This window comes from Chrysochloris asiatica, unplaced genomic scaffold, assembly GCF_000296735.1.
Source record: "Chrysochloris asiatica unplaced genomic scaffold, ChrAsi1.0 scaffold00175, whole genome shotgun sequence".
Taxonomy (NCBI): domain Eukaryota; kingdom Metazoa; phylum Chordata; class Mammalia; order Afrosoricida; family Chrysochloridae; genus Chrysochloris; species Chrysochloris asiatica.
Genome location: NW_006408693.1, coordinates 3,588,428 through 3,598,182, shown reverse-complemented (window position 1 = coordinate 3,598,182; position 9,755 = coordinate 3,588,428).

Below are 9,755 nucleotides of genomic sequence, written 5' to 3'. Positions count from 1 at the left end.
TCACTCAGTGGAGTGATTTTACCCCATCTCTGTGCTTCTGATTTTTCTATGCTATTGTTAGTGTGGGTCCCATCTAGTCAAACAACTTCTATGTTTTCTTGTAGGTCCTACTAACCTTTCATTTGGTCTAATAAGGGTTTACTTAGCGGAGGAAGTTATGTGCTGTGGAGTCAGTTTTGACTCATAGTGATGCTGCATAGGGTTTCCAAGCCTGGAAATCTTTACGGGAGCAGAAAGCCTTATCTTGCTCCCACGGAAGAGCTGTAATTTTGAACTGCTGACCTTGAGGCCAGAAGCCTGACTTTTAACCATGATGCTACTTGAGGTCCTTAGAAGTTTTCAAAAATCTGTAGCATAGGAAAGGTTTAACCTAGTCTTCTCATTTCTTTCCACTGGAGGATGTTTCTGTATATTCAGAGGGTTGTGCAACCATTTCTATCATCTACTTTTAGAATATTTTTGTTTCCCCTTAAAGAAACCCTGACTCTGAAACCTGTTCTTGAACCTAAAGAAGATAAAGTGACTGGAAGAAATGCTGAAATAAAAGAGCTGAACAGAAATCACAAAGGGAAGCCCAAGAAGGAAAACTATTTTAAAGAAATGTGCAAAGACCTGGAGCTAGAAAACCAAAAGGGAAGAACACACTCAGCATTTCTCAAGCAAAAGTCCAAAGTGTATGTCTGAAGAGATTCTAAAACTTATTCTCCAGAATATGGAAGTTAAAGCAAGGGAATAAATGAGGAAGTAAAAGAGCTTAACAGAAATTTCAAAGGGCAGCAGGAGAAGACCAAGTATTATGATGAAATGTGCAAAGATGTAGAGTTAGAAAACCAAAAGAGTAGAACATGCTTACTGTTTCTCAAGTTGTAAGAACTGAAGAAAAAGTTCAAGCCTAGGCTTGCAATATTGAAGGATTCTGTGGACAAACTATTGAAATGATGTAGAAAGCATGAAAAGAAGATGAAAGGAATAGAAAGTCACTGTACCCAAAAGAAATGAGTGACCTTTTTCTTTTTTCCTGACTGATGTGCTCCCACAACTCTTCTGGTCTTTGGACGTTAGTGTCTAATGCCTCAAATCTGTTCTTGAGATGGTCTCTAAATTCAGGTACAAAACAATAACAAACAAAAATGGTAATTTAGTAATTAGTAAACTAAATATGCCTGTTATGTATTTCTTTTAAATCATGTCAACTTATAGTTGAAATGGTTTGGCCTATGGATTAATGCTCTGTAGGAGTCCTGGTGTGGCACTGTGGGTTAATGTGCTGGACTGCAAAGTTGGTTTGAACTGCAAGGTCAGGGGTTCAAGTTCCTCTATGGGTCAGAACTGACTCGATGGCACTTAACAACAACAACAACTTATAGTAATATGATTGTTTGTTGTTGTGTGCCATCAAATCAATTCTGACTCATCAGTATAGGGTTTCTGATTGTGACCTGTGGATTTAAACTGCCAACCTTGGAATTACCAGTCCAGTGCTTATCCTACAGAGCCACTATATGGCTCACTAATATATTTGTTGTTGTTAAGTGCCATTGAGTCCATTCCAACACATTGCCACCCTATATAGTGTTTCTGAGGAGCAGCTGGTGGGTTTAAAACACTGAGTTTGTGATTAGCATTCCAGTGCTTATCCTACAATGCCACACCAGTTAAGTGGTGGTGGTGGTGTGCTGTGGAGTAGGTTCTGAATCATAGTAATCCTACCTAGGGTTTTTGGTTGTAAGTCTTTACAGGAACCGAAAACCTCTTCTTCCTCCCAGGGAGTGGCTGGGAGATTCAAACTGCTGACCTGTGCTTAACCTCTCAACACGTAACCTACTACACTACCAGGGCTCCTTAGTCATATGATTGTTGTTGTTGTAAAGTGTCAAGTTGTTTCTAACTCACAGCATCTCTGTATAGAGTTTCCAAGGAGTAGCTGGTGGGTTTGAACTGCTGACCTTGTTTGAAGTCCAGTGCTGGTCCTACAACACCCCACCAGGAGTTTATAACATGATTGTTGTTATTGTTAAGTGCCACCAAGTTGGTTCCAGGCCCTAGTGACCCTGTACAGGGTTTCCAAGGAGCGGCTGATGATCTCAAAACAGCTGACCTTGTGGTTCAAAGTCTTTGCGACTCCAGCGGAATTAACCCACGGCACCACAGCAGGATTCCCTCGCATCCATGTAACATGATTTATTGTTGTTGTTGTTATGTGCCTTGGAGACGGTTCCCACTCATAGCGACCCTGTACAGGGTTTCCGAGCTGTAAATCTTTACAGGAGTAGAAAACCTCCTCTTCCTCTCATTGAACAGCTGGTAGTTTTGAACTGCCAACCTTGAAGTTAGCATCCCGATTTGTAACCACTACGCTACCAGAGCTCCTTATGATTGTAACAAGTTAAGGTCTTATGACAAATAAAAACAGCTGTTTATTATCTCTTTCATACACCCGTGCCTCTGAAGAGGCAAAGAGTTTGGGATTAGAAGGCCAATCTGCAGTCTGTAACACATGGTTTCCATCATTGTGTCCAAGTACTTGTCACCTACCAAAAGGAGGAGAAAGGAAAAAGACCTGCAAGTGCATTTTCTTTTATTGGCATAGTCTACAGTAGACACTCCTCATTTACACTTAGGCCCAAATCAGAATTTAGTCACATGATTATGCCAACTACAGAAAGACAAGGAAAAATATCATAGGTCTCATTAAACTTGAGAGCTTTACTATTGAATATAACTGTTGTTGAACTTAGTTGTTAACTCCCACATTATGTCACAAGTAACATATTATATTTGACTCCTATTTTCAATGTATCAATCTCCAAAATTTCTTTTCTTCCTTTCTCACTCCAAACTCAATTTGCCATTACCTTAATGAACAGTCCTGTTGGAAATTTTTGGAAGCACTTTGGTTCAAGAAAATGCATTAGACAGCATGAAGATACCGTATCATATTAAACTTCCCAGGTTATATACATTTTAAGCAAGGGGATACCAATGATTTTTTTTTTCTTTTGTTGAAGTATTTCAAAGACTCTAAGAATAAGAAGAAGTGGGAGTAAATAAACAAATATAAATCAAGCATAGGGAACTGAGCCCATTTTTCCAAATATGTATTTCTCACTAACATGATCATAGATCTCACTTGGATAAATGTGCCATACCTATATGTGCTTGGTTCTTGTCACTTCTCTATCTTTAGCAACTTGGGAGTAGATGGTACTTTGTGATAAATTATCTAGTCTTTAAGACTTGTATTTACCTTCAGTGGGTAACAGAAATAAAATCAAAGAAAAGAATAATTTCCTTATAAAAATTATTATGTAAAAAGTAATTGCTTTTTATATATTATGATTGAGGAACATATTTTTCCAGCAACACTGTTAAAAGTTTCATTTCAAAGCTATAAACTTACCATGGTAACACTAAACATACAACAATAAATCCACTAAGTAATAAAGATAAAGAATTATTTATATATTTTCGTGCCAAGTTATAGCTTAAACATACAACAAATTTCTTTTTAAGCTATTTTTAAATGGGCTAGAAATTATGTGACTGGGAAATAGCTATTATTATGTAGTAAGGAAGAAAAAGAATACTGTAACAGGTTGGTCCAATGAACACCCCATCATCAAAGAGGACTAAGTTAGCTCTGAATTCTTTCCCATAATATCGACACACACTCATGTATTATGATTTGTTGGGAGGTGATTCACAAATGATTTTCTGTTATTAATAAAATTCTAGAGTTTGAAAACCATTTATACTTTTTAAAAATAGGGCACAAAATTAAAAACCGCTCTTCAAAATACACTGTTAAGAGAATGAAAATTCAAATCACAAACTAAAAGAATATATTTGTAAATCATCTCTCATTAAGTACTTATATTCCTATATATAAAGAATTTTCAAGACTCAACAATAAAAAATTCACATTTTAAAAGATAGACAAAAGATTTAAATAGAAATTACACAAATATCAAATAGCACTAGAAAAAATGCTCAGTATAATCAGTCATTAAGGAAATGCCAATTAACCACAATGATTTATCACTATACTTATTAGTATAGCTACAATTTAAATGACAGATAATAATGATGTGAATGGGAGGAACTAGAACGCTCATGCTCTGCTGCTGGAATATAAAATAGTAGAACCAGTTTGGGAAACAGTCTGGTAATTCTTAAAAATATTAAATACCATATGACTCAATCATTCCATTCCTAGGTATTTATAAAAAATACAAAGGAGCATCAGGAAGTTGTGGCAGCTGGTGGATATGTTCATTGTCATGGTTCTGGTATGGTGCTGTAGGATAACCCAGCAGCTGTTCCTCGGAACCCTATACATGGTCACTATAAGTCAGAACCAACTCTATGGCACTTCACAACAACAACATGTATGTATATGTCAGTACTTATTAAATTCTATACTTCAGTAATATACATACAGTTTATTATGTACCAACTATACCTGAGTGTTGTTAGGTGCTGCCAAGCAAGTTCTCACTCACTGTGACTCCATGTACAACAGAACAAAATACTTACCGGGCCAATTGTTATGTTTGAGCCCATTGTGGCTGCCACTGCATGGATCCATCTCATTAGGGGTCTTCCAATTTTTTGCTGACCCTCCGTTTTACCAAGTATGATGTCCTTCTCCAGGAACTGGTTCCTCCTGATCATTGTCCAAAATATAAGATGCAAGTCTCACCATCCTCAATTCTAAAGAGCATCGTGGCTGTACTTCTTCCGAGATAAATTTGTTTGTTCTTCTGGTAGTCCCTGATATTTTGAATATTCTTTGCCAATTCCATAATTCAATTGCATCAATTCTCCTGTCTTCCATATTCATTATTTAACTTTCACATGCATATGAGACAATTGAAAATACCATGGCTTGGGTCAGGTGCATCTCACACTTCAAAGTGACCTGAGTAAAAATATACAAATACATACATGTAGATTTTATATTATCATTAAATTTTAATATGAAAAGGGAGGGATAAAAGTTACTGTTTGGCCATAGGAGTATTCCATTTATAACTAAGTGTATTTATTATGAATGTGTATATTATATGTTTTTTGTATCTGTGTGGGGAAAATACTGGAGCTTCTATTTCAGACTAGAGAGAATAAGGAGTAGCCTCAGCACGTCAAACTCTGTTAGGAACTTCAGGCAATTCCACTTTGATCATTGTCCTTCTCAATTAGATTGTGAAATTCTAAAGGAACATAGTATTTCAGTACTGATGACAATAAGAACAAAGGGTAATGTCCTTGGGTAGATTAAAGTGTCTCCACATAGTAAGACCTGTGATTACTTCTCTCTGCTTGCAGAAATATCCATGACATCTTTCTCTTGACAGGTTTTTTGTCCTAAAAAAAAAAAAAATCACATTACCTAATCTATTATAAAATTCTAGAGTAAAAGAGATTTAAGTGTATGTAGTGAATTCTAACCATCCTCAGAAGATTGAGAATATGCAAGTTGAACTTGCATATTAGTAAGATATGTGCAGAAATATTATTGACATTGTTATTAAGTGCTGTCAAGTAAGTTTTGACTCATAGTGACTCTGTATAGGGTTTCTGAGGAAAGACTGGTGTCTAAAACCACCTCTTCTGGCTCCCTGCCTAGGATTTTCTCTATTACATTACATCATTACATCATCTTCTTTTTACTCAACACTATATTTGAACTTAGTCAATGATCAATAAATTTACTTGCCAACTGATAATCAACACTGGAGAAATGAACAGAAGGCTTCTCTCCACGGTTATATTTTGCTCAGAGGACAAACAGACAAATAATTTTCAAGAATAAGAAATTAGAGAAAATCCTAAATTTTCTTAATTGTTTTATTTTTTTCCTTCTTAGGTACATTTCAACACAAGTGTGCTCTAAAACAAACAATAGTCACTTCTCTGCTTACAATAAGAGTAATTAATCATAACTATGGTGGGGAAATCAAGAAAGGGCTGCTAAAATATCAATTTATGAATTAAGACTATTGGTAGAAATTAAATCTGTCTAGTGAACTATCAATGGGGCACCTTTGAGCAACTCCAAGCTATTTATAGAAAAGGCTCTGGAACTGGACTGTTCATTTATATGAAGTAATACAATTACCACTGCAACAGAAGCACTTTGTAGGATCTATGGCACTTGGCAGGAAAAGAGAATTGATTCCAAGCCAAGGAAATGACAGTGCTGACTTGAAGGAAGAAGTGTGTGTGTATGTGTATGTGTGTGTGTGTGGGGGGGGGGATGCAGGAGAATGGATAATAATAGCTGCATATGGGCAGTGAACAGTATTGCAATCAGCTCAGATTAATTAGAAACCAAACATATGTGTGAGGGACAGCTTTTGAAGGAGACCAAGATAAATGAGGACAGGCATTTAAGGTGGCTGCAGTGAATTGATATATTCAGGGCAATAAGACTTCACATTCACATCAGCAAGGACAAAGACTTGTCACAAGAGAGATGCTATTAATAGTTATTTAAGTAGGAAGAAGTAATTGGCAGGCCCTGGCACATGGAGACACTTTAATCTACCCGAGGGAGTTGCCCTTAGTTCTTGTCATCATGTGATGTTCATTTTACTTAGGCCTCCTTGGGAAAGTATCATAGTGAACAACTGTTGCTGTTAAGTATCGTTGAGTCGATTCAGACTCACAGAGACCCTATGCCAGGTTTCTGAGGAACAACTGGTGGGCTTAAACCACTAACCTTGTGGTTCCCAGTCCAGGGCTGATCCTATAGAACCACACCAGAATCCACGTATTACTGATGACTTACTAGAGAAGAACACATACTGGAAATGACTAACAAAAGTATAAGCTACAGAATTTAGTTATGAACAGAATACCCCTGACCACTGAGTTGATTTGGACTCATAGTTACGTTATAGGACAGAGTAGGACTCCCTCATGGGGTTTCCAAGGTAGGACTCTTTACAGAAGCAGACCTGCCATATCTTTTCTCTCCAGGAGTGATTGGTGGGTTGAAACTGCCAAGCTTTCAGTTAATAGCTAAAATACTGTGCCACCAAGTCTCCTTTAATAATATAAAAACACTATTTTATCTGAGGTTACATAGTCAATAAATTCTCTCATACGGAATATGCCATCAAATCTGTTTTGACTCAGTGACCATACATATGATTTCCGAGGCACAACTGGTGAGCTTGAACCTCTGACCTTGCAATTCAAATTTACCTTGCAGTCCAGCACGCTAACCTGCAGCACTACATCAGGCCGATAGTTATGAATGTGAAGAAAGCTAAACAAACAAAGGCTTTTGGCCAAAATAGATACCAGAGTGTTCATGCATTTCAGTCATAGGAGAAATGATATGTAGAGTCTGACTCTTGTTTTAAATGTGATTTAAATAAAACTGTGCTCTTCACAGTAGATGTATATTGCTGTTGTATGCCATTGAGTTGATTCTAACTCATAGCAACTGTATAGGGGTTTTGAAGCTGTAAATCTCTGTGGGAGCAGAACACTTCATCTTTCTCCCATGGAATGACTGCTGGATTCAAACCATTGACCCTGTGGTTAACAGCCCAACACTTAACCCACTATGACACCAGGGCTCCCCAGTAGATTAGATATATAACAGCAAATTTTATAGAGGAGAAGTTGCTATAAATAGATTGTTATTGTTGTTGTTAAGTGCCATCGAGTCGGGTCCGACCCATAGCGACCCTGTACAGGGTTTCCGAGGGTGTAAATCTTTACGGGAGTAGAAAGCCTCATCTTTCTCCCGCGGAGCGGCTGGTAGTTTCGAACTGCTGACCTTAAGGTTCGCAGCCCGATTCGTAACCACTACGCTACCAGAGCTCCTTTGACAGCAGAAAAAAAGTGAAACCATATGAACTAAGGGAAACTTGTAAAAAATTGGTAGGCAAGCAGTTCAAACCATCCTGTTGCTTTTATGGAGAAAGATGAGGCTTTTTGCTTCTGTAAAGATTGAGAGTTTCAGGGAAAGGAGGCAAGAACAGATTCAGATGATAGTCCTGGAGTCCTGAGCTTGAGATGAAGGGATAGGGAAGTGAGCTGACCGCTTCCTAGGAGAGAAAGCTAGACAGACACAGCATTAAAAGGAGAAAACCGACTTCAGGCGCTTCCCTGACTGGGCAGCACAGGTGTGCGGGCTCCGGGAGAGGGTGAACAGTGTCGCACAGGGGAGCCCCCGCCTGGTAGACAGACGGCCCTTGGGCAAACATAAGACTTTAGCCCCCAATATTGTGGACTTGCTTTTTTAAAGGGTCGAGCTGCTGGGGAGTTGTGGGCATTTTGGACCAGCGCTCAGCTCCCACACTGGGGCGGCACCCCTCCCACTGTGGAGCTTGGAGCAAAGGGCTTAAGCAGACTGGTTCAGAGGGCAGGCATACCCGGAGAGCCGGCGGGGCCACAGGGGCTGCCACAGTCCTTCGTGAGGGGTGGGGGGCCTCATTGCCATGGGAGGCGTTGTCTGCGTGGATGTAGGGCCGGCTGGGTGCCCACGGCGCAGGGAGACAGAGAGAGGCGTTTTTTGATGTTGTCAAACAGGGACGCCATCTGCCAGCAGCCATTAATCCCGCCCTCCATCCCCTCTGCCTAGGCTAGCCCTCTGCCCAACCTCTGAAGCTCAGGCCCACCCATCAAGGCACAAGCCAGCACAAGTGGAGACACTTTGAGGTGTTTTTTACCACTAGCAACAAGGCAATCCAGCTGTGGCTCTGTGGGTTAAGGGATCAGACTACAGAGCTTTTTGAACTGCAAGGTCGGTGGTTCACGCCCACCAGCTGCTCCTTAGAAACCCTATACAGGTTCTTTTTTTTTTCTTTCTTTCTTTTTGCGTGTGTGTGACTAGAGATTGCCTTATTTAATCTCGTTTTTTCTGATGCTGAATTCTTTCTCCTTTTTTTTTTTTTTTGTCCTTTCTTTTGTTGTTGTTTTTTTTTTTTTGTCTTGATTTGTTTTTATCTCATTATCGCTTTTGTTTTTCACTTTGCTTTTGATTTTGTTTTCTACCTGACTGGTGTTGCTTGGTGGTCACATAGCCTCCCTTCTGCTATCGGAAAATTCTGCTATTGTTTTTGACTTTGATTTTGGCTTTGTTTTCTACCCGACTGGTGTTGTTTGGCTGTCACATAGAAGAGTGAAAAGGGAAGACCACATCCTGATCACATATTCCTGGAGGCAATCAGAAAACATAAAAAATTACCAAAGTACATACTTAATTAATTATTAGGGCCACAGATAAACATTAACATGTCCAAAAAGTAAAAGCAGATGACCATATCAGCACATGTACAGAAAAAAGATAAAATATCTGAGACAAATGAACCAGAAGTAGACCTTCTCTCCATGCTAAAGGAGGGCAGGCCTTGGAAATACCTGAGAAAGAATTCAGAAAAATGTTTATAAAATGTTTCAAAACACTTTACAAGGGAGTTGAGAAAAATAAGGAAGTAGTCAGAAAAGTGCTACAGGAACAATCAAACAAGATAGATACAGCATTGGTAACACTCCAAAACCTACAGAAAGAGGTACAAACAATTAACAACAAAATGGCAAAAATAGAAAACTCTTTGAAAGGGCAGAGGAGTAGAATAGATGAGATGGACAGAAGAATCAGTGAGCTGGAAGACAAGTCTCTCAATACAACTAAGATACAAGAACAAACCCAAAAAAGGGTATAAAATTCAGAGGAAGGTCTAAGATTCATGTTGGACAACATGAAGAGGAATAACCTAAGAATTATTGGCATT